The following is a 26,431-nucleotide window of genomic DNA, read 5'->3' as shown; positions in this document are numbered from 1 at the left end:
TGACAAGAAAAGGAATCGCCTATCTCGATGCGTGGAAAATTTCTCCCAAGATTTTTATTCCGTGAATTATGCCTTCAATGTTGCAAGAGATCTCCACCCAATCAACTCATCATTTGTTTTGATATATCAATGCTCTTGATGGAATAGCCCGAAAATTGATGAGGATAATAGATTCGAGTGTTAACAAAATGGCCCTATCATTAAATTTTGTTAATAACTCGGTAATTTGAAAAATTTCATTATAGGTTGTGTAACATTATTTCATTATGGAAACGATAATGAAAATCAACTGATATATTAATTATTAGTATTTGTATTTGTAAAATAATCGCTAAAATCTTCTAAACATTCCAAATATTTCGACTGTAATCTTTTATGTATCTGGCCCCTGTTTGCTAAAATGATTTGAAATTGGATAATAATGACGATGATTCATTTCAAATTAATATATTTTCTTGATCATCTTCATTGAAATCTATTTCCTAGCAACGAATAATTTAAAAAAAAAAAACAATCCTCTAATATAACGAAATTTTTGTTCAATATATTATAAAACATATTGGACCCTAACTCGACAGTAACGAGCTTCATCAATCCAATCAATTTTTTTTCACATTTTTTATAGTAAACTTGTTTTTTTATGGTAAGAACAGCAATATTAATATTATTTAGTCTATAAGAAACTGGACACCAAAACCAAGGAGAATGTTTATTTAAAACTTTTCCAAATTACTTTTGAGCGCTACTGTATATCAAAGTGTTAGAATAGATTATCCTTTTTTTTCAGTCAGTAATTAATATCGAACTTTGTAATGAACTTCTCAATTCCAATTTTTGGTTTTAACCCAGTCGCTAAGGAAAACAAATTAAAAAAATATATGGGGGGGGGGTGCTCGATATGCTACGTATTTTCCAGGGTGGAGTACCAGCATTTGTGACGAAATGCTACGAGGGGGGAGGGGGTGTAAAAATCAGCGAAAAAAATGCTACGTCATTTATGGACGGCCCCAAAGTTCAGAAAATTTTACGTTTACATACTGTCAAATTTTCAGCGATGTATGTTTTTATGTTTTTGAAATCTTAAATCTCTGGAAAAATCTCTTGAGAAATTCTTGCCGGAGGTTTTGGAGGAATACCCGTAAAATTTATAGAAAATTCCTGAAAAATCCCTAGGGCAACTTTTGGAGGAACCATAAAATGGGGTTTCAGGAGTAATCTCTGGAGAAATTCCTGAATAAATTGCTAAAAAAAAATCTCAGGATGAATATCTCGCAAAATTGCTGAAGGCATCCTTGGAAACATCTTCTGAGAAATCCCTGGAGAAAATTCCTGGAGTATGATTGGAAACAAATCTGGAAGAATTACTGTAGAGATTTTGCTGAAGAAATCTATGTCTATATTTTTTCTGAAAAAAATACGCCTGGAATAATCCTTGGACAAATTGCCAAATTTATGAAGAATTACCTAGAAAATCTTTGAAAATTTTTCTGGAGGAATCACCGATGGATTCTCTGAAAAAAAAAACCTTGTCGATATATCACTGGATTAATAGAATAAAGCTTTATCGAAACTGGTCTAGAAAATACAGTTGTGATTGAAAGTTCTTCCTAAGGCAATCCTTAGAGATTTTTTGGAGAAATTTGTAGTAAAATTATTTGAAGAATCCCTTTAGAAATAGATACTTTACATATTTGCAAAAAAATATTAATAATTTAACGACCTACAACGTTAGCTCGAAATTGAAATCCCGTGAGGTTTTATTTTTTGTGAAAGTACTCAATAAATTTCTGGAGAGACGTTGGAAGGGATCTGAAAGAGTTCCTGAAAACATCCCAGCAGGAATTATCAACCTTCCTAATGCATTAAGAAGAAGTGACACATTGCGCAAGAGCATCAAGAGGACCAACAACTAAATTAGGTCGGAGTATTCCGGAACCGGTTCCAGTAGGGTGTGGTGTGGACATTTTCAGACCATCATGCGACAGCTCAAAATTCATGATTTTTCATTCAGATCTTGATGGATCCATGCCAAAAATCAAAAATTTATGTTTATTTTTTTTTTTCTTCTAAGCAGCCATTCCATTAAAAACTGATCTAATGGGTCACCGAATTCCGTGAAAAGTTGCTGTTTTGTTCCTTGCCCAAAATAAGGATACATGTGTTTTTGGATTTTTTTATTAGAGTAATTAAAAAAAAAACTGCGACTTTGCAAAATTTTTATTTTAAAAGAACCATAACTTTTGAACCGCTTGACCGATTTTCAATTTTCTTGGACGATGTAATGCTAAAAATGTTTACTTTTCAAGAAAAATACAAAATTTCACAAAAATTGTTTTTTACATGAAAAAAAATCAAAATTTTCCGTTCTTTTTTTGTGTTTTGAAGGCCTCGGGACAAAAAAAAAAATTTCATGTTTGCTGTCAAATTTTCAGCGATGAATGTTTTAGAGTTTATGAGATATATATTTTGAAAATAAAAAAATTCATTTATTTTTTATTTCAAATCATTAGATTTTTTATTTAGAAAAAAATCATAACTTTTGGCCAGCTCAACCAATTTCCAATCTTTTTTATGAAATGAAAGCTTATGATTTTAACTTTTCAAAAAAATATAAAACTTTGAAAAAAAAAAATTATACGATATATTTATGATTATATGAAAATTTCCTAGAAAACTAGAAATTTTTATATATTTTCATGCAAAAAACATTTTTTTTCAGAGTTTTATATTTTTTCTGAAAAATTGAAATCTTAAGCTTTCATTCCATTACAAAAGAAAATCGGTGGGGGACGGACCTGGTGTAGTGGTTAGAACACACGCCTCTCACGCCGAGGACCTCGGATCGAATCCCATCCCCGAGATAGTCACGTATGACGTAGAAGTTATAGTGACGACTTCCTTCGGAAGGGAAGTAAAGCTGTTGGTCCCGAGATGAACTAGCCCAGGGCTAAAAATCTCGTTAATAAAGATAAAAAAAAAGAAAATCGGTAAAGTTTTTCAAAAATTATGTTTTGTTAAAAAAAAAACTAATGCGCTGTGACCTACAATGTGTGCCAAAAAAATGACTGATATTTTATATTCAAAAAATACATCACAAAAACTAAAAAACATACATCGCTGAAAATTTTACAGTCAACGTAAAATTTTCTGAACTTTCAAGAAAAAATTGAGAACAGTAATAGACCCTTTTGTCCCAAGGCCTTCAAAACACGAAAAAACGGATTTTTTTATATATTTTTTTTCATGTAAAAAACAATTTTTGTTAAATTTTATATTTTTCTTGAAAAGTACAAAAAGCTTTCATTTGGTCCAAGAAAATTGAAAATCGACCAAGCGGTTCAAAAGTTATGATTTTTTCTTTATAAAAATTTTGCAAAGTCGCGGTTTTTCTGGTAACCCTATCTCGGAAATAGTCACTCTAATCAAAAAATCCAAAAACACGTGTATCCTTATTTCGGATAAGGAACAAAATAGCAAATTTTCACGGAATTCGGTGACCCATTAGATCAGTTTTTCATGGAATGGCTGTATGAGTAACATGACATTTTATCGCTGACAAATTATAGTATTTGACACCAATCAAATGACCAGTTCAAATGGGGCTCCAGGTGAACCAGTAAAACCTACAGGGATATCTTCAAAAGAACTTCTCCAAATATATCCAGAGACTTTTCCAAAGATGTATTCAGGAATTCATTCGGAGATTCCTCCAGGGAATCTACCAGAAAATCCTCCAAGATAATCTCTCCCTCTCTATAAGGATTTCTTCGGGAATTCCACCAGGGCTTTGCCAGAGATTTCACAATCAGACATTTGAGACCGTTTCTGATAGCGCTCCTGGATAACTTTCAGCAACTCTTCCAAGGATTATTCCAGAAATTTTCGCAGAGATATTTCTACAGGGATTCCTTTATTGAGATAATTCGCTTGGAGTTCCTGCAGGAATGCCTCCAATGGTTCGTTTAAAGAATCTTGCATTACAATCCAGGAAATTCTCCAACGTTTCCTCTAGAATTTGTTTCAGGAATATTTCAGATATTTTTCTAGGAAAATCTTTACAAAGATTTTTGTAAATACATGCAAAAACATCTCCAAGGCATTCTCCAGGAATTGTTCCAGGAGTTCCCGGAAATTCTCTGCACCCATTACTCAAGATATTTCCCTAGTGATTTCTCCAGAGTTACCTCCGAGGATTCCTCCACGGATATATACAAATATCTAGAAGTCATCTCAAGATTCTTGCAGGAAATATTCCAAAAAAAATTTCAGGAATTTTTCCACAAATTGCTCCAGAGATTTTACCAGGAGTTCCTCCAGGTCTTCTACAACTCATGAATTCCTCAATGGATTTCTCAAGAATTTCATCCAGGTATTCCCCTGAGATTTCTCGAGAGATTCGTTCAGGGCCTACAAAAAAGCATTCAGGGATCCCTCTAAGTCTAAGAGTTCCTGTTGGATATTTTCAGAGATTTTCCCATGAATTCTTGTAGAAATCATTCATCAGAAATTATCCTAACAACTTCTTCATGAAGTTAGGAAAATTTCCACCAGTTAAATCTCTACATCAATTTCTTGTGAAAAGTCTCTTCATGAATCCCTCCGATGATTTCACCTGGGATTTCTACAAACAAATCTCAATAGATTCCTCGAAGAATAATTCCAGGGGTTTATTCAGAAAAATCTCTACATGGGGTTTTCTCGAGATTTCTTTAGGGGCTTTTACCGCAAAATCTCTACAGTTATGCTTCCTGGGAAACTCTAGAGATACTTCAGTAACTAACTTAAATAATTCTTGTTACAGGAGTTCCTCTTTCAGGGATTACTCTAGGAAAATTTCTGCAGGGATTCCCGCAGAGCTTTCTTCAGTTTTTTTTCCGGAATTCACTCCTGGAAAAATCATAAGAATAATTCATGTAGTAAATTTCCTGGGAGAATTCCTGAAGGAAACTCTTGCGGAATCTCTATAGGAATTTTTGAAGTTATTTCTTGCAGAATTATGAGATGGATTATCGGTGGAATCTCCGGAACAATTCCTGGAGCGATCTCTGGGGAAAATCTCAGAAATAATTCCTAGGAAAATATCGAGAGAACTACTTGAGTAATTTCTAGATAAATCACTGGAGAAATATCTGAAGTAATCCTTTAAGAAATTGTCGTTTTGTAACCTGGATAAAGCCTTGAAAACAGCTCTGCATACATTCCTATAGAGATTTTGTTAGAGAAATTCTTTGGTGTTTCTGGAAGAATTTTTGTAGGAATATAAGGAGAAATGGCTTGAATAATCTTTGGAAGAATCTCTGAAGAAGTAAGCATTCCAAATAAAACGTTACGGGGAGGCCTCTTAAATGACGTTAAATCCTTCCTCAGAAAGGAACGTGAATGTTCTTGCCACGCTAGGTGTGATGTTTCACAATATCTAAGGATTTCAATGAAATCCAGGGGGAAATCTAGCACATTCATGGCGCACAAAATAAATTATGACACTTATTTGATAGAAACGTTTGTACTTGGGAGTCGCGCTTTTGAATGTCTCTTCGATATGATTTGATTTGCTCACTTTATTTCAACTATTTATTTAAACAATATCATTCAGTGATCAGGCAGCAGGTCGTTTAGAAAAAGCAATCAAGACTCTTTCATTTCAGAGGGTCATAACAATTCTTATGCATCGTTGTGTCGATTTTCTTACAAAACGACCATTGATTTTAATATTTTTTACTGATTTTACATATACAGCCATTCCATGAAAAACCGATCTAGTGGGTCTCCGAATTCCGTGCAAATTTGCTATTTTGTTCCTTATCCGAAATAAGGATACACGTATTTTTGGATTTTTTGATTAGGGTGACCATTTCCGAAATAGGGTGACCAGAAAAATCGCGATTTTGCAAAATTTTTATTTTAGAAAATATTATAACTTTTGAACCGTTTGACCGATTTTCAATCTTTTTAGACGAAATGAAGGCTAAAGATTTTGACTTTTCGGGAAAAATATAAAATTTCACAAAATTGTGTTTTTTACATGAAAAAACTCAATAGTATCCGTTTTTTCAGGTTTTGAAGGCCTCGGGACCAAAGGGGCTGTCACTGTTCTCATTTTTTCTTGAAAGTTTACGTAAACTGTCAAATTTTCAGCGATGTATGTTTTTTAGTTTTTGAGATATATTTTTTTGAAAATAAAAAATCAGTCATTTTTTATCGGCACACACTGTAGGTCTCAGCGCATTAGATTTGTAATGTTTAAAAAAAATTATAACTTTTGAACAGCTTAACCGATTTCCAACCTTATTGTATGGAATGAAAGCTTAAAATTTCAACTATTCAGACAAAATTGAAAAATCTGATAAAAATATGTTTAAACGTGAAAAAATAAAAAAAAATTTTTTTCAAAGTTTTCTATTTTTTTTCTATTTTTTCTGAAAAGTTAAGACCTTGAGCTTTCATTCCATAAAAAAAGATTGGAAATCGGTTGAGTTGTTCAAAAGTTATGTTTTTTTTTTAAACATTACAAATTTTATGCGCTGAGATCTACAGTGTGTGCCGATGTAAGATGATTGATTTTTTATTTTCAAAAAAATATATCTGAAAAACTAAAAAAACATACATCGCTGAAAATTTGATAGTATACGTAAAATTTTCTGAACTTTTAAGAAAAAATGAGAGCAGCAATAGCCCCTTTGGTCCCGAGGCCTTCAAAACACGAAAAAACGGAAATAATTGAGTTTTTTCATGTAAAAACACAATTTTTGTGAAAATTTATATTTTTCCCGAAAAGTCAAAATCTTTAGCCTTCATTTCGTTCAAAAAGATTGAAAATCGGTCAAACGGTTCAAATGTTAGAATTATTTTTTAAAACAAAAATTTTGCAGAATCGCGATTTTTCTGGTCACCCTATTTCGGAAATGGTCACCCTAATAAAAAAAATCCAAAAATACGTGTATCCTTATTTCGGATAAGGAACAAAATAGCAAATTTGCACGGTATTCGGAGACCCACTAGATCGGTTTTTCATGGAATGGCTGTATAGATGAATCGAAACCCCTCGTCAAGGGTTCAAGAGCAATCGAATTCTTATTATGATCGGTTATTTGGTCCCTTATATTTGTGCTCTTCAAAAATCGAGGTGTGTCATTGATTCATCTTCACCTCATTAATTTCTCTGCTATGGATATAGACATAGAATATGAATCCTGTAGCCACCTTTCCTAAAAACTCTACTATGACCGAGTCAAGCAATCAACCAATAGTGCACTATACGTTTCGATAGAAGGCATACCGAAGCACGCCTCTATTCGGGTGATCACTCACGCGATCTTCGAAATGTTTAGCTCGATGGTACGCTCCGGTGAGAGGAATGTTGCAGTGGTATATCCAGCACATGCGGAAGAGGTGGGTCGTACAACTCCGACAGAACAGCAAAATCGTGGATGAATGAAATTGCAACTGCATGTGCAGCAGCCTACCCGGGTTCAGCGACGTGCAGTCACACGAAATAAGCTATTTGCTTTGGAGATGGCTTTGGGGAGGAAGCGAAGGTGCTGCGGACGAATACTATTGAATTAAGATTGTTACAAGATAGTGTCTAAAATGTGTTTCAATTTTTGCATTTTCGCAAGCGAGAGAAGCCAATGGAACGGTCTATCACTCGCAGCCATATCGACGAATAACTTGCTGGGTTTTACGGCAAGTCTCCGTGAGCTGTGTGTGTGTTTGCTGTTACGGGGTACAAAGTGCACATGTTTTGGTAAATTTATGAAAACATCTAGGTAAAGCACTGTAGCCAACCCCCGACGCCTCGACAAGCTTCGATCGGAGTGCAGTTTAAGGTGCGCAAAAGTTCGTATGGTTATTTAATAGAGAATTGATTGAGTTAAGTGTTTCCCAACCAATAGGCGGTATGGAATCGGGCTGGTAGCTGCAGACTCAGGCTCAGAATTAGAGGAGCACATTTAAAGCGCCATTAAATTGCGACAGAGTTGAATTGCAGTTACCTGTACCGAGAGTTGATTCCCTACATCAGGCCAATATGTTCGACATGTTCATAAACGACGAACGGAAAATGGCAAAGTGGAGGAGGAGGTTCGTCGCTTGTACTATTAGAGTACATTATCGAAAGTGTGACGAGTGCAAGGAACGTTGACAGAAGAAACGAATAAATTAGGATTGTGTTCTTTGGAACAATCATTAGATTAAGTCAGATGGCTGACCCCGTATATGGAATTCAATAGCTAATTATGTGCTCTCGAGTCGAAACGTGCACTGGCCCGTCAAATCATGTTCCATTCGATCAACCTTCCAAATCACCCAGTCACGGTTCATTCAAACGCCGTTGGAATATAATCCTCCCGGCGTGGATGCATAAGAGCTTGGCCTGTCCACATTTTAAGACAGTTCTCAGATTTAAGGGTCCCGCACTAGGGTGCGGTTTCATTTTCAAAGCTTCTCAAAACCAAAAAGGCGTGTGCTGGTCTCAATTTAAATCAAATAAAAATAGAAATCTCAAAGCTTGACTCAAAGTTTTAAGATTTATAGGCGGCAAGGTCCCTGAAGCTAAATCAGTGAAGTTATACAAACTTTATTACTTTCAAACCACTTCTCAAATTAAATTAAATCTATTTAAATATGGACCGAATACTACTTTGAGGATGCCAGTCAAGATACAGGTGTGAATTTAAAAATCAAAGACCTTATTTTGAAAAATTGGACAGGCTTAATAAATATATTTGTTTGCACATCAAAAACCCAACAGTCGAAAGTCGTGCATCCATTCGGAGGTTTTGGCTTGAATTTCGCTGACGACGACGACGGCGGTGTCACATAATAATATTGATAATCGATAACCGCAAAGAAACGATAAACCAACTCTCTTTCACCATCAGGGCGACCCTTTTGCGGCATATCGTCTTGTCAGGTGCCAATCAGGGAGAAACGATTTTAATGCCAAAGCTCGTTTCGGATTTCGATGTTTTTTTTTGTTGTTCCTCATTTTCAAAACCACCAAAAAAGCAGTTCACATAAAATAACGGCGGCGATCAGCAAAACCGCCCGCCGAAATATTTTGTGATGGTGGCGCAGGAGGATTTGCGTTTTGGTTGAAAAATGGTCTGAATGAAAGGTAAAAGCGAACCCCCGAGAACGCCTTTTTTTCGGGCTAATGAGGAACATTAATTTTAACGCCGCGAGCGATATTTTTTCGCGAGCGGCCATTTTTGGAATTTTTACAGCGGGGTTGTTGTTTTTTTTTTTCCTGTGGCTTTGGGATTAAATAACTGCTGCGTTTATTGCTCGGTGTATGGGACGTCATGTTTCGGGATACTAATGAAGTTGTTACAATATTTCACTCGGTCATTTCACTTTGCTGTATCATGTAATTTGCATGTTATTCATAATGAAATCATGCGTCAGCCATAACTCCAAAAAGATTTGCTTCTCAGCTTCCAATGGATGATTTTTATTTTATTTTATGTTTAAATTCCATTAGGGTTTCTACTTCGTTGTAATCGCTATTATTCATCGTATCAAACTTAAAATGTTTCCACTACTACCGATATACAAACTTGCCTGCCACATAGATTAATTTTCTAAGTGTATTTTTGTGAAAGCTTTCATACAATTGTACACCAAAACTGTAATAAAACTACTGTATTTCGATGAATAACGTCAGTTCAATGATCAACTTTGCACTTTTTTCACCGAAATCGTATGGACGAACACTATTTGATAGAAATGCTTAGCGATCGACCGAGTCACAGCACTTTTCGATACAAGTTTCTTCCCGCCCCCCTGTGTGACTTACTTCGCCGGGCACTTATTTTCACTATGGAAAACCTTCGTACATCTTCACTGAAGGAATTCATTCCAATCACACACCGTAAAACTTTCATAATTCTCGAAATTTAAGTAAATTTCTTCAACGACCGCTTATAATTAAGAATGTAAACAAAGTTCAATCCGTCGTACTGAGAAAAAAAGCTTGTACGCATCAATGTGTGCGTGATGCTCAGGAAACGGTGCCTTTGATTGTGTTGTTTTCGCTGCACTGTGAGCAATGAGAATATATACCGAGGTGAGGAAGACGACATTTAGTGTGCGTGACATCCGTGTACGGTGCAAAATGTTTCACAACTACAAGCGGGCGAGCTGCCATAAGAAGCCGTGTAAATTAGTGACGTAGTTATTTTTGTTTACGTTTTTTCTCTTTACTAATACATAGCCATTGCTTCTTCTTCCACACCTTAGTATATATTCTCATTGCACTGTGAGCAGCTGTCACATAGTGGGACGAAACTGAAAATTGACGGTCAAAACCTCTTAGAGGTGTTTTAGCCCATAGGTGTCTTCGGGACATTGTTTTGAATTAGCATCCCGAGTAATAATAAAAAACTAATTTTTATATTAGACTAAATAAAGCACCCGAGCAAAAAAATTTTGTTGAAAAAATATGTTTTGGGCAATCATTACTTCAGCAAAGTTTTAATTCTTTTTATTTTCCACAGCTTTGCTGAACATACTTGATATTTTTGACTTCGTTTTCACGGTTAAATTGTAAATTTAACCAATTTTACCATAAATATCAGTTTTTTGACCATTTCCATGCTCAATGTGCAATTTACGAACATGACATATTCTACAACATTTTATATATTTTAAAAATACACAAATTTGCCGAATATACCAAAGCTGTGAAATCATCACATCCAAAGATATAATGAAATTATTTTAATATTTTTATAATTTTCGACCATTTTTCTAAGCAAGTTTCTCCTGAATCGGCACTTTTCGGCAGCCATATTTAGTATACTTTGATGCCGTATTATATCAGTTAAAGCCCCATGGCAACAGAATGATCGGGTCTCACAGGGCTTATTGATTTCAACCATTTTTTTGACGAGCTTGGAATTTTGATCTTAAATAATTTTTTGACCTTTTGTATACTCACAGTGCAATACTCTGTATTATTTATATCATAAAATAACATATTAGAAAACACCTTTATCACACTAAAACTGCTCAATTTTTGCATAAAATCGTAGTTGTCGACGATAATTTGGCTATGGTCACAATGCGTAAAAAATTTAAAAACAAATAACAATATGGTCGGTGTTCAAACAAACTGAACCAAGTGCTTTTTTTTAATGATTTTAGGAAAACACCAGGCATTCAAAATATCAAAACATTTGCATTATTTGTTGTTATGATGGAACTTATCTTTTTGATGATACGTCTGTATCAAAATACCATCAGAAAAATCAAAAATCGTGTTACCAACATATCTCTATGACACCAAAATATCATCTGGTCCAGTCTGTCTGAACACCGATCATATGTATTTTATGATAAAATGCAAAAAATATTGAGAGTAAAACATAATTTCGCCTGTTATACACAATTCCTCTCATTTTCCAACCATTACCATTTTCAACCATTTCGTTGTGCCGGAGCTTGTGTTCGAAATTGCTGATACATGAGAAACCTACCTAGTAAATTCTCAAAAATAGTATTTATTTTAATAAAACATTGTTTTTTGATAGCTTGTCAGCTTATATAGATGTCTTCGACATAGTTGTTAAGATTTGTGATATAAGAAATCCCAAGTTTATTGTTTGCACTATGAGCGTACAAAAGGTCAAACACTATCTGATGTCCAAATAAAATTCCATGCTTCTCAAAAAATGGTTGAAATTAGTAAGCCCTGTGGGACCCAATCATTCTGTTGCCATTGGGCTTTAACTGATATAATACGGCATCAAAGTATACTAAATATGGCTGCCGAAAAGTGCCGATTCAGAAGAAACTTGCTTAGGAAAATGGTCGAAAATTATATAAATTTTAACATAATTTCATTATATCTTGGAATGTGAAGATTTCACAACTTTGGTATATTCAGCAAATTTGTGTATTTTGTAATATAGAAAATGTTGTAGAACATGTCATGTTCGTAAATTGCACATTGAGCATAGAAATGGTCAACAAACTGATATTTATGGTAAAATTGGTTAAATTTAAAAATTTAACCGTGAAAACGAAGTCAAAAAAATCAAGTATGTTCAGCAAAGCTGTTGAAAATAAAAAGAACTAAAACTTTGCTGAAGTAATGACCGCCCAAAAAATATTTTTTTAAAAAAATATTTTGCTCGGGTGCCCTATTTAGTCTAATATAAATATTATTTTATATTATTACTCGGGATGCTAATTCAAAATAATGTCCCGAAGACACCTATGGGCTAAAACGCCTCTAAGAGGTTTTGACCGTCAATTTTCAGTTTCGTCCCACTGTGTGTCATGATTGTTCGGTCAAAAGGCATTGTGTTTTTATGGGCTGATGTTTGATGGTCAACAATGCATTTTAACCCGTATAGGCCTGAGTGAAAGCAAAAATACTTAAACCCTTACCACTCAGCGAATACTTAACGGATTCAAATAAGTTTTTGTCAGTATACTGGCCCACATGTCTAGTTTCTAAAAGCGGCCAGACGAACTCGGAAATACTCCTGTAGCCGGAGTTTTTGCGGTGGGTTACTGGGTCAAGTCGGGTAAAAAAAGGCGATTTTTTGGTACATGCCAAGTTATCTTTATTTATTTCCAATGGTAATCATTTTAATTGGCATAAATCATTAAGATCTGATATTCAACATTGAAAATAATAGATTTGCACCGTTTAGGCAGTGATTCCCAAAGTGGGCGAATTCGCCCCTCGGGGGGCGATTTTCAGGTCCAGGGGGGCGATAATTTTTAATTCTGAATTTGGGGGGCGAAAACAGTCGAAAAGGGGCGAAAATTTTAATGTATGGGCTATTGGATATTCATCATAGACAAAATGTGGGCTTCGTAGCCGTGCGGTTAGTGCCGTCAGGCATTTGACCGCATCGTGTCAACTAGTGTAGGTTCGATTCCCGCTTCTGTCCGCAAAACTTTTCGTAAGGAAGGTTATCCGACTGAGTCACTGGACGTTGCTTAGTGTGGTGCTTTCTTAGAAGGACTTTACCGTCCACTGGAAGCATTGACGTGTTAATGTCTTAAAAACCCACACACAAAACGTTAGTATTATCCATTCATTCTTTTTCTTCTTCTTCTAAAACATAAATGTGCATCTAAGAGTTTTTCCGATCGATAACGTTGATCTTATTTATGGTTACAGATATCATTAGAAGCATTTTTGAAGCAAAATAATGTGAGAAATCATCATAATCGTCACATAAGTTTTTTTTTCACAAGCTTGGTTATGCAAATCTCGTTTTTTTTAAATTTCATCTGAGATTCAGCTAGCAAAATTCCTTCATTACGAAGGTTACGAAGCATGATTCACTGATATTCGGCTTGTATTTCCTGAGATTGAAAATTAGGAAGTGAAGCAAGATTATATCGATAGTCGCAGCTTAGTGAAAAGCCTTTAAACCACGAAGGACTTTTAATAACGCATTTCTGACAGATTTGGTTGATATTATTAAGTAAATTACCATAAGTCAAATTTACATTTTGAGCAATTTACGGTACACTTATGCTAAGATATTGATCAAAACTCCAACATAGCACAGTATATACGTATCAGTAGGCACCTGCCACACGATATACGAATGCGAAAAAGGCAACTTAGAAAGCACTCAGTTAACAACTGTGGAAGTGCTCATTGAACATTAAGCTGAGAAGCAGACTGTGTCCCAATGAGGACGTAATGGTAAGAAGAAGAAGAATCTGGGGGGCGATTCTAAAATATGTTGATCTCAAGGGGGCGAAAGTTAAAAAAGTTTGGGAAACACTGGTTTAGAGTGTACCAGATGCGGCCACTCGGATGCCCTGAAGAACCGGCTGTAGATTAGTTAGGTACTAAACCATTTCAAATCTCTAAAAGTATCCTAAGTAACAATTTTAGTTTTACGAATTACTTCCAGGGTGCTATAAACAAACGCTCCCATAAGCTTGGCACAGATGTTAAGATACAAATTGTGCACTTTATCATTAATTTAAGGCATCCCGGAGACCCGAAAATGATCATTTGTTGGATCAATCAAATGCAGTTAACATAATTATTAAATTTAAACGATAATCAGAAGGTTTACGCTGATGCGTTTTTCTTAAAACTTTTTGATATAGTGGCCACATTATAGCCGATTATGGAAATTATCTGTGACTTGAAATTTGCCTACCTCCAGGGGTACAGAAGCACAGAACTCTTGTCACCCGACCTGACCCAATGATTCACCGCAATAACTCCAGCCACATGAACATTCCCGATATCCTTTTACCACTTTTAGAAACTAGATATGTGTAAAAGTATACTGGCAAAAAATCATTTAAATCCGTCGAGGATTCGCCGAGCGGTGAGAGTTTTAGTAATTTTTCTTTCACTCAGGCCTATACGGGTTAAGAGAAATTAATATATTTCATCATCTCTTATTAATGTTCGAATCGTCTGAGCAGAATCTCAATAGAGAAACTTAAAAGTAGATGGGGTACTTTTAATATCGCTCCTAAATGCTTATCTTTGACAGATACGCGTATTTCGACTACCACTTGCAGTCTACTTCAGTGTCAGATACTCGTATCCACTCGCATCCATTCGCTGCAGGCACAGTTTTATGAGCGTGCCCAAGCCACGGAGGAGCGATTTCGCTGCGATTTTTGTCGCGTTGGTCTAGCTAGATAGTATTATATAAGAGTACTTGCAGCGACACAACGGCGGAATTGCGGCGATTTTTCATCGATGTCGCTGAAAAAATCGCGTTGATTTGGGGGAGCCTTTATTCTTCGAAGCCCACCGTCAAAAAATACCAAGCTTGGATATCAAAATTTGCCTAAGTAACTCAGATTTCATTCCTTGTCATTTCAGATTGATATATGATCTGTCAGTTTATACAACTTGACGCGACCCTAAATTTTACTATTTACGACATTGATGGTTAACAAAGCTAGGTAATAATGAATCGATGTACAATTTGTGTTAAAATTAGTTTGACTTATTGTGTGATTCTGATTTTGTCGTACGAATATGTAATTTTCAATGCACATTCTTCTACGGTACGTGGTTCATTGGTATCTCACAGGTGTTGCTTAGTATTTTTCTAAGTTGAATTTTAAAATGCAATAAGGAACGTTCCTATGAGAAAATTTCTAGCGTATCTTTGACTTCAATCTTGTCAGATTTCATTGAGAATCTTTGTAGTCAAGTTGCCGTGTGACAGGTTAAAAAAAATACTCCAATACAAATATAAATTACTTCATCGCTTCAACTCAGATCAATGGTAGAATGTTCTCGAATCTATCAGTAGGATTTTTGAAAAGCATTTTTACTGATATCTGTAGAAGAGATCTTTGATAACTTTCGGACGCAGGGTTGCCATTCTGTCAGATTCATCTTGCACAGCCAGACCTTCTATTGATAGAAACACAAATTGCTTATTTTGACAGACTTTTTCAATTCAGGCAGACATAACTGCGTCAATTAATGTAACAAAGAAGGTTTTCTAATAATCATTATTACAATGCTTATAACTACCCTCAACGTAAATTTTCGATACGTAAGTATTATATTATTTTTAACTTAGTGACTTAAGTTGTATCTTCCTTATGAAACTTGCTATTAGCTGAGTTTGTCCAGACCAAGGTATCTAGAAGGGAGGTAATTCAATGTGTCATTCAGGGCAATCCGCCATATTGGGAAGCAATCTGACAGCTGGCGAGCTTACGTTGCTCCATCAGGTTAGCAAGTCTTGAGATCCTAGCAACTTTTTCCTCTCAATTTTTATTTCGTTTCGAGAACGTCATTCAACAACCAACTTTATGTTAACCGATGACGATATTAATCTTAAAAAACCGCAATGGGTTTGAACCAGTTTACTCGTTAAAGCAAAGTAAATAATAGCTGACGGTGATACGTTGAGAATAACGTTGGGAAAAGACGCCTGCGATTTAAATGGAAATAAATGGTTTCAAAACTGTCCCTCTGTCGATTGTACCGCAAAAAATAACATAGAGGGATCAAGAATCTTTTATCAACTGCTTGCCTTTGAAGAATATGTAATGAACACAATACCTGAATCTTCTAGTTTACTTCCTTCCAAACATAAACATATTAACATCGGTTGAATATCGTGAAAATAACACAATCCTCCATAATATCAAAAGCTTCGTTTGATTCTGTTCCTATCTTCGAAATGCATGCTGTAAAGAAGTGTGTGAAATTAACAAATTCAGTTATTTTTCTGGTATACATAATATCATCCACATCATTCACTGACTGCTTAGATTGCTGTACCTGTCTTAAAAATACCTTGATCTAGACTAATTCTTATGAAGTAATTTTCCATTACTGAAACAGTTTTGTGAATATGATTTTCATATTATTACATGTCCTATAAATTGCAGCTTGATTGATTTGAAACAGGCTAAGCTAACTTTTAAGTGTTTTCATATTGAAATTGAATATAAAATTTTGAAGCTAGTGTTATTTTCTGGTTGACGTGAAAATATTAATTTCATACTCATATTTTCTACGTTGTATTATATTTGGATTGCCAAAATTACGATCAATGGTGAATGCCTGACTTTACCACACTTTTGATTTTGAATACACCCAGAAATTTTCAAAATTGTAGTGTCAACCCTGTTAGTCAATTTCAAAAATATTCATAGTAACTTCCACACAATGATTATTGTAAATGTCTAGCAATATTTTTGATAACTATCTTTCAGAGATCTTCGCGGATGTCTGGTGACAATTTGTAAATTGAAAGCGTTATTTTTTCTTCTCAACTCACCTGTATAAATTCTGAACTGCTACGGAAAATGAAATGTAATATGTTGTTAACAAATTGTTAATCAAAGCTTAAATTTGTTGTACCAAATTAGGATGATAGTTTCTACTTGCATTTTGATACAATATTGATTGTAGTTTTACACTAAATCCATATTTGGTTTTCTTTCCTCTCATGCAGTAGTGAATGCTCTGCGTTATCCTTGATTTTTTTTACTATGACCATGAATTTCATATAATTCTGCAACAGATTTTTTTGCCTTCCAATTTCCAAATTGCACATCATAATAAAACTACCGCCCCTGGTGAACTGCTCGAGAATAAAACTGAAATTCGAATCATTCGACACCGTCATCTTAATGGTTGGTCCAGGAAAAAACTACAAGTCAATCAGCATGCAGTCAAATGTGCGATGCCTTCGAAGTTCGAACAATAAAAATCACCAATTCGAAACAGTAGGATACGCTGACATATTCTTCCCCGAAGGAAACGTGACCGACCAACCATGTTCAGAGCGCTAATAATTCCGACAGACCATAAACAAGCGCATTAAACGGAGCAAACGTAAATTTTTGGTTCGCCCACGCGACACTTCCCGATTACCCCGACCGCACTATGGGTGGTTTTCGTGAAATGTGGCTGCCAAAAAAATTTGGTTATTTCCCTATAATTGAGAAAAACAGTTAGCCTAGGACAATTTGAGCTAAAAAAATGGGATGTGCAATGGTTAAATACATATATTTCCTCCGTGCAGTCTTTACATTTATCCGCACTGAAGAAATTTTTTTTTTATTTATGAGATAGTTGTTTTCGATCAGTGTATGATGATCTGTATAAAAAATTGCGGTTGTGTAAATAACAAATACCTTGTCTTTGCAATGCGATCTTTATTTTTCTTACAAAATCTTACTTTTGTCTTCTCTGCCAACATAACTACAAAAAATCTTGCTCTAATATTGTCTCAAATATATTTCAGGAATGTTTTTATACAAGTGCTTTCTATCAAACGATGAACAAAAAAAGTCCAACGGAGCGAATCATATTCTCGATTTTTGACCACCTGATCGCCCATAGTGACCGACTAATGGTAGTGTTGCGACCCTCGAACACACTACGAGGCTCCGATTTTATTATTTAGTTCTCCGCCAATTTGAGCAGCATTTCGACATCGGATTGGGAGTATTATTTTTGAATTTATATTTAAATTGGCACACGCCTCCGCACATTAGGAAGTCATGCTGAGAGTTCGAGAAGTGGGCACTGTGCGACGACGACTGTAGGCCCGCTTCGGACGGCATTGGCTCACGGAGGGATTCAATGGGCAAAGAGTGATTCGAGGGTGCTTTCAATTAAAATAAAATTCAGAATGTAGCACCTTCCGCAGTAACTATGGAGAGATCTGTGGTGATATTAGCCTTGGTGACAACATGGCTGGTTTGAAAATTTTTTTGAAGATCAAAAACTTGTCCTTAAGACAAAGTTTTGATTATCTTTTGATAAGTGGACACAGACATTGATTATATTTGTAACTTTTTGCTTGAATACCATCATTGTGATTTTGAAAGTTAAATTTGTATCTAGCATGAGCCTTAGATACTTTACTGCATCTGATCAATTTATTGTAACCCCTCAACAACAATGTCTACTTGGAGGTTTCAAATAAAGAACTTTTGGTTCATGTGGGAATAGTATTAGTTGAGTTTTGGAAGCATTAGAAGAAATCTTCCGTTTTGCAAATATGAAGAAAAAATATCCAAACTTTTTTGCAATCTATTTACTACAGATGACATGCAGGTTTTGTCCTTTGGCGGATAGGCCTGTGCCATCCGCAAACGAGGATTTTTGACATCCCTGAGGTAACTTAAGTGAGTCAGATGTGAAAATATTGCTCCTAAAATACTGCCTTGAGAACTATACAATTCTTCTAATATAATACGATGCGCAATAACCGAGCCACGAAAGCCTTTACAAACGGGCAACCATCAAATCCATCATTTTCCGCCGGTCGTTTATTATGTATCTCGCTCTACGACAAGGACTAGGCCGCCTTCCGATCTGTCGCTGGCCGCAGCGAGCGAGAATGATAGCTCCGCGGGTTACAATTAGCATTTGTAATTTATTCGCTATGTCTCACAACACCTATCAAACGCGTGGACAGCAGATCGGCCTGCAAAACTACTAGGCATACGTAGACACTGCTGCTGCTGGAATGCTCTTTAATTACTTGTAAACTGTTTGCATATGATCGTTAAGGGTATACGATATGCATTTTTTTCCATTGCTGTACGAAACAGAACGAAACACAGAATCTGTAACATTCCAAAGGCTCAAAGAACCATCATTCAATCATCAGCAATCATCAAAAAATAAAAACCAGTTCAAAACTAGAGAAAACTTCATGGACATGTTTTATTCCATTACAGATAGCAAGTGTAATGCAATGATAAATTTTCATTGGCATTGCATCTCAATTGTAGGCCCAATAACACCATTCCAAATATTGCACACCCTTAATGTTCGGAACGACACGAAACAGTGAATAAATATATTTTTCGCAACCAGTGCAACTCTAAATTATAATTTAATATTCATCGACAATCTAACTAACCTACCGGCATTCGGTTTCTCTTCCACAGTGTGACCTTCCCCCGGCCCAACAACAACGTCGCCTCTGTCGTCCACCTCAGGCGAGCTCAGGACAAAGCCAAGACTGAGAGACCCCCACACGAAGCTTCTAGCCGTTAAAACTGCATGCAGCCATTCGTCGTCATCGGATGGAAAAAAGCACCGTTCGAAAACAAGGGAATTAATATGCAAAAGCCGATGGAATTAATGGCAGCAGCAGCCCCGTCGGCCCCAAACAGCAGCACTAACAGTAATATCCAAGCCGGCAGCTACTAGAAGGCTCGGATTATATGATGAATGAACGAAGGATTGTGAAAAATAATAATTGCCAATGAATAGCTGAGGCGCCAAGCGACTGACAAAAAAATCGAATGACAGGGCTTCCAAGTGACGTTTGTTAAGTGTTTAGATAGGAACGTATATTTTTTACTTAAACTGTGTTAGTGTAATAAAACGAGAGAAGAGAATTGCTGAATTTCAACCAAGTGTGATATTAAGCGGAAATACTGCAAAAGGGAGAAATTTTTGAGATTCTTGCCGCTGTTATTTTCTTTTAAACATCATTATTTTAAGTCCGTAACGATATCCGTCCATCTTCCAAGTGCCATAACGAAGTTAAGTGCAGCGCCATAGTAGTAGTTTAAAGGAAAAGAGTTAAACTCTCCGGTGAATGAAAAGTGAATAATCATAAATTTCGACACAGAGCAAGCAACGCCGAAAAATAAAGAAGTGAGAAGCCATCAAAAGCAACCAAGAAGTCAAAAGTATGAAAAGTTTGTGCACACGGTGAAGAAAAGATAAAAAATTGATAACAATTTAGCAGGCGTGTAAATTGAATGTCCGCTCCGACCGTTGACAGTTTTATACACACTGAAGTTATAAGCAAGTGTTTCAAGTAGCAACTCGCCGCAGCAGCAGCAGAGGAAGAACAAGAAGAAGCCAACAAGAAAAGTAAGCAGAAATTGTCAATTTGTTAAGGAAAAGAAGGTTTTGCACAAACCCATGTATGTGTGTGCGAAAAAGAAGCAAAATACAACCGTTAAGTGTGCGAATGCGGGGAGTGCTCATTAAGTGATTATGTAAAGGAAAAGAAAAAAAAAATGTCCAAGTGTACGATGAGTTTTGCGACCCCCTACTACCAAGCCCACTGAAGAGGGTTTTCGAAGAAAAACAAAAAAAACGAAAGATTAAATTTAACTGATGCCGACCCATGCTTCGGAGAGTGCGACTCGAGATAAATTGATGGGACTACTAAAATCAGAGGCGTTAGTGTTGGGAAAAATTGGTGTTCGCTACTTGGCTGCTCGGATAAGTAGGTAGATGGGCCGTGTGCATCAATGTGGATTTTGGTGGATCGTGGAAGTTTCGAATGTTATATTTTTCATTTGTTTATCGGCATATCGGTCCATTTTGCTCGAAGTAAGAGGGAGTATGGAGAAGAAAGCAATGAATACTAGATGGATAGGTACCGTAAGGGAACGGCGAGAGAAATTGGATTAGATGTTGAAGAGGGCATACCATATTAAACAGTATTACTTGAAACGTCACTTCCTTGTGGCTAACGTCCCCTATGGGAACGGCTTGGGTGTGTTTTGAGAATGACACTACCAAGACAGCCAAAAGGAAGGAGGTTTCAAGCGCCCTAGTACTGTTTGACGATCAAGCAGGTTCTATCGATCGATGGCTTATATTATTGGGGAATCATTACACAATCATGGATAGTTTGTCCATATCATGTGTATTTCTCCCCGATAAGCCACACACATGATCATTTATCTATGAACTGCGTTTTTTGTTTTTAGCCGTTTGTTATTTTACATACAAAGATATCGACCGTGATAATTTTATTGTGAATTTGTTTATCGGCATATCGGTCCATTTTGCTCGAAGTAAGAGAGAGCATGGAGAAGAAAGCAATGAATACTAGATGGATAGGTACCGTAAGGGAACGGCGAGAGAAATTGGATTAGATGTTGAAGAGGGCATACCATATTAAACAGTATTACTTGAAACGTCACTTCCTTGTGGCTAACGTCCCCTATGCCGTGTAGTTTCGGCGTCCAGAATAGAACTACGGACAACCCGTTCCGGTGGTAAGAGTCCACCAAACGGGGTAACCCCAATTCAAGGTGTGATGCGAAAAACCGTGCTGAGGAATGAATGGTCGAAGGGGTGAAAAAGATGTTCGGCCATTAACGGAGCCTGTGGGGCACCTGGGCACCCCTCACAGTATATTGTCCCTTACCGCGTTAATGCAGGGCTCTGGCGTGGTGGACCTCTTTTCCCGTGCTACTCGTGGGATTCAAAAATGAGTACAATATCTAATCAAAACAATAGTAGTAGTGCAGGTAGTAGCAGTAGTAGGGAAGCGAACCCCTTCGCAAGAAGTGGGCTAGCTAGATCTCCGTTGAGGAGAGTAGAAGCAGGAGGAGGCAGCAGTGCACGTAGTGCCAGTGCTGGAACCCATATTTCATCCCCGGCTAATGCATCGGGTGAAGTTATGAATGGAGCGTGGTTGATGAGGGCCATCAATAAAAGTAGAGATGGGCTCTCTGCGATGGAAGTGGCTGCACAGCAGCTCGACTCCATAATTGACTTTGCGTCCTCGAAGTCTAACATCAGCAAGGACCTCAAGCAGGCCTTGCTTAGACTTCGTAAGTCAATGTTGGCGGCCAAGCAGAACCATGCTGAACCCATGGTGACTGTGGCTGCGGCAGAACCCGTGGAACTGAAGGTGCCGAAGTCTACCCAGACGGAACCCTTCGTTTTCGCGGGCAGCCCCAAAAGCGTGGAAGCGAATGCTTACAGCAAGCAATCGCAGAAGCGCGCGAGGCAGCCGTCAGGGGAGGAGCTACCCGGCGGCGCTCGTAAGGCCAGGCGGATACTGACCCCGAAAACCGGCAGAAGTGTCGGAAAATCGGACCCCAGCCAGGCGTCCCGGAAAGCCGAGAAGGGTGGGCCCGAAAAGGCTGGCCCCTCACGGAGTGATGGGAACAGGGGGTTGCGACCTTTGAGAGGTCCTCCATCACCACAGGCCAGGGCGGAGCAGGGAGGGGACGCCCCCTGGACAACCGTAGTGAGGAAGAAGAAGAAGAAGAAACAGGAGAAACAGGAGCGCAGGGATACCAGACCTAAGAAAGGTAGGAGGGTAGGTGCCAAGCGCGAAAAGGGTGATGCGATCATCATCAAGACGGAAGAGTCCAAGTACTCGGAAGTCCTGAAGGCGATGCGCAGTGACGCGAAGCTTGCGGATCTAGGAGCCGACGTACGCAGTGTCAGACGCACTCGTACAGGTGAAATGATCCTCGAGCTTAAGCGCGACAAGGAGCGCAAGGGCGCCGCCTACAAAAGTTTGGCGGAAGAGGTCCTTGGCGCTGGTGTTGAAGTGAGGGCTCTGACGCAGTCAGTGACTCTGAAGGTGATGAACCTTGACGAGATCACTAACGCAGAAGAGCTCGTCACGGCACTGCGGCAACAGTGCGAAGTGCAGGTGCCCACCACCGCCGTTCAGCTACGGAAAGGTCCGGCAGGTACTCAGGTGGCCTTAGTACACCTACCTGTGGCAGACGCAAATAAGTCCGCTAAGGTAGGTAAGATCAAGGTTGGTTGGTCAGTATGTTCACTGAACATACATGAGCAACCAGTGATCTGCTTTAGGTGCAGGGAACCTGGACACAAGTCCTGGGGCTGTAAAGGCCCTGATAGGACTAAGTTGTGCAGGCGTTGTGGTGAGGAAGGTCATAAGGCACTAGGCTGCAAGAACCCTCCCAAGTGCTTGATTTGTTCCGGCAAGTCCGTGAACAACAATCACCCAACGGGAGGCTCAAGGTGCCCGACCTTCAAACGAGCCATCAACGAAAAGCCACAGTGCAGGTAACGCAGCTGAACCTGAACCACTGTGACGCAGCTCAGCAACTGCTGTACCAGTCAGTTGCTGAGTGGGGGACGGACATCGCCATCATATCGGACCCATACCGAGTACCCGCCGGCAACGGCAACTGGGTCGTGGATGGATCCGGAAAAATGGCGGCGATATGGACAACGGGTAAATACCCTGTCCAGCAGTTGGTGTCTACTACCTACGAGGGCTTCGTGATCGCCAAAGTAAACGGGGTCCTCTTCTGTAGCTGCTCTGCGCCTCCGAGTTGGTCGACCGAGCGGTTCACGCAGATGCTGGACTGCATGACGACCGCGCTGACAGGGCGAAGGCCAGTTGTAATAGCGGGTGACTTCAATGCCTGGGCCGTGGAATGGGGAAGCCGTAACACGAACCAGCGAGGTCAAATCCTGCTAGAGGCACTGGCCGTGCTAGATGTCGATCTGGCTAATGTTGGTGCCAAAAGTACCTTCAGCCGTAACGGAGCGGAGTCGATTATCGACGTTACTTTTTGTAGTCCTGGCCTTACGAGTAGTTCGAACTGGAGGGTAGACGATGCCTACACTCACAGCGACCACCTGGCGGTTCGCTACAGTTTCGACTACAACAACAGCAGGCAGCGGGTTGAGGAAGCGGCTAGGTCAAGGCCAAGCCCTCGTAGGTGGAAGACATCGTACTTCAATGATGAAGTACTTAGGGAGGCGCTCCGCCGTGAGCGTAACCTACTCGGCCTAAGCGGGGACGAACTGGTAGCGGTGCTTACGCGTGCATGCGATGCGACCATGCCTAGAAAAGTCCACCCTAGGAATGGGAGACCACCGACATACTGGTGGACTCAAGCTATTGCGAACCTGCGCCGTGCCTGCCTACGGGCCAGGAGACGGATGCAGCGAGCACGTACCGAGCAGGAGCGTGAAGAACGACGGGCGGTGTTCACCGCTGCCAAAGTCGCGCTGAAGTCTGAGATAAGGGCAAGCAAAAAGGCCTGCTTCGAGGGACTCTGTCTGAGTGCCAACGCGAACCCGTGGGGTGATGCCTACAGGATCGTAATGGCGAAGACAAGAGGTGCAATTGCTCCTACGGAGCAGTCTCCACAGATGCTGGAGGGGATCATCGAGGGGCTCTTCCCGCGCCACAACCCTAGCCCATGGCCTCCTTTTGTAGGACAGCCGGGGATTGGGGCTGGTGATGAGGATAGAGTAACTGATGAGGAACTTGTAGGGATTGCAAAATCCCTAAGCATGGGGAAGGCACCAGGTCCGGACGGAGTTCCAAACCTGGCCCTCAAAGTCGCAATCCTGGAGGCTCCCGGTATGTTCAGATCTGCTATGCAGATATGCCTGGACGAGGGAGTATTTCCAGATGCGTGGAAGAGGCAGAGCCTGGTACTATTGCCAAAGGCGGGGAAACCACCCGGTGACCCGTCGGCGTATAGACCAATATGCTTGATTGACACGGTGGGGAAAGTGCTCGAGAAGATCATCCTCAACAGACTGTCGAGGTACACCGAGGGTGTAAATGGTCTCTCAGGCAACCAGTTCGGCTTCCGGAAAGGGAGGTTCACTGTAGACGCTATTCTGACGGTTAAGAAAACCGCTGAGATAGCACTCCAGCGTAAGAGGAGGGGTATTCGCTACTGCGCAGTAGTGACTCTGGATGTAAGGAATGCATTTAATAGTGCCAGCTGGGCGGCTATTGCTGATGCGCTCCTGCGTCTGGGGATACCCGAGTACCTGTACAAGATTCTCGGAAGTTACTTCCAGAATCGGGTATTAGTCTATGACACAGAGGTGGGTCGGAAGTGCTTTCACATAACCTCAGGAGTCCCGCAAGGTTCCATCCTGGGTCCGGTGTTATGGAATGTCATATACGACGAGGTGTTGAGATTAAAATTCCCGGCGGGTGTGGTCATCGTTGGCTTTGCCGACGATATTACGCTGGAGGTCTACGGTGAATCGATCGAAGAAGTGGAATTGACTGCAGCCCACTCGATCGCAATTGTGGAGGAGTGGATGAGCTCCAGGAAACTGGAATTGGCTCACCACAAAACGGAGGCTGTTGTTGTCAACAACCGAAAGTCGGTGCAGCAAGCGGTGATCAGTGTAGGCGACTGCACAATCACTTCGAAGCGCTCCGTCAAACACTTGGGGGTGATGATCGACGACAAGCTTACCTTCGGTAGCCATGTCGATTATGCCTGCAAGAGAGCCTCCACAGCTATTGTGGCACTGTCCCGGATGATGTCCAATAGCTCTGCGGTGTACGCCAGCAAGCGTAAGCTTCTGGCCAGTGTCGCCTCGTCCATACTGAGGTATGGTGGCCCGGCTTGGGGCACGGCTTTGAGTACCGATAGCTACCGTAGCAAGCTAGAGAGTACTTATAGGCTAATGTGCCTGAGGGTTGCGAGCGCGTACCGTACCGTGTCACACGATGCACTTTGTGTCATCACCGGTATGATGCCTATTGGTATCCTTATCATGGAAGACATAGAGTGCTTCGAAATGCGCGGCACAAGAGGCATACGCAGGACTGCCAGACTGGCCTCCATGGTCAAATGGCAGCGTGCGTGGGACAGTTCCACCAAGGGAGTGTGGACTCACAGGTTGATTCCGAGGTTAGATATCTGGGTCAATAGGCGCCATGGGGAACTAACATTCCACCTAACACAGGTCCTTTCGGGTCATGGATGCTTTAGACAATATCTACACCGTTTCGGTCATGCGGGTTCTCCCGAATGTCCAGTTTGTGCAGGTTTAGAGGAAACGGCGGAACACGTTTTGTTCGTGTGCCCGCGTTTCCGCACAATGCGTGACCGCATGTTTGCCACATGCGGTCGGGACACGACTCCGGACAATTTGGTCCAGAGGATGTGTGCAGACGAGTTTGGCTGGAATGCCGTTTCATCGGCTATCACCCACATCGTCTCGGAACTCCAAAGGAGGTGGCGTGTGGACTCGAGGAGTGACTAGTGCAGACGCTAATCAACAGGTGGTCCAAGGGTTCGCAGTCGGCTACGTAGGTCATACCGGTGCCCTACGGTCGAAATCGACCCTTACAGCGATTAAGTGGCCGCGGGGAGAACATCCTGGTAGCGCTGCTGTCGTGGCGCCGGCCTACTGGGTGGATACGAGCCTCTGGTTGTTCGGGGCAGGTGGAGGCCCCTTCGTCAGCAATCCCAG

General features: G+C 39.6%; 1 protein-coding gene across 3 annotated transcripts in view; it reads left to right on the top strand.

The window, feature by feature from the left end:
* LOC5564305 (protein grainyhead) overlaps nt 1-26,431 on the top strand; it is a 682,122-nt gene that overhangs the window by 96,199 nt on the left and 559,492 nt on the right. For all 3 annotated transcript variants that reach the window (XM_021842677.1, XM_021842678.1, XM_021842676.1), the window contains exon 2: nt 19,387-20,326. The gene's annotated coding sequence lies outside the window, so the exon portion shown is untranslated. The remainder of the gene's footprint in view (nt 1-19,386; nt 20,327-26,431) is intronic.

The sequence above is a fragment of the Aedes aegypti genome, chromosome 2 (assembly GCF_002204515.2).
Source record: "Aedes aegypti strain LVP_AGWG chromosome 2, AaegL5.0 Primary Assembly, whole genome shotgun sequence".
NCBI lineage: Eukaryota > Metazoa > Arthropoda > Insecta > Diptera > Culicidae > Aedes > Aedes aegypti.
Note: the sequence above shows the minus strand (reverse complement) of the source record. Positions and strands in the feature narration are given on the sequence as shown.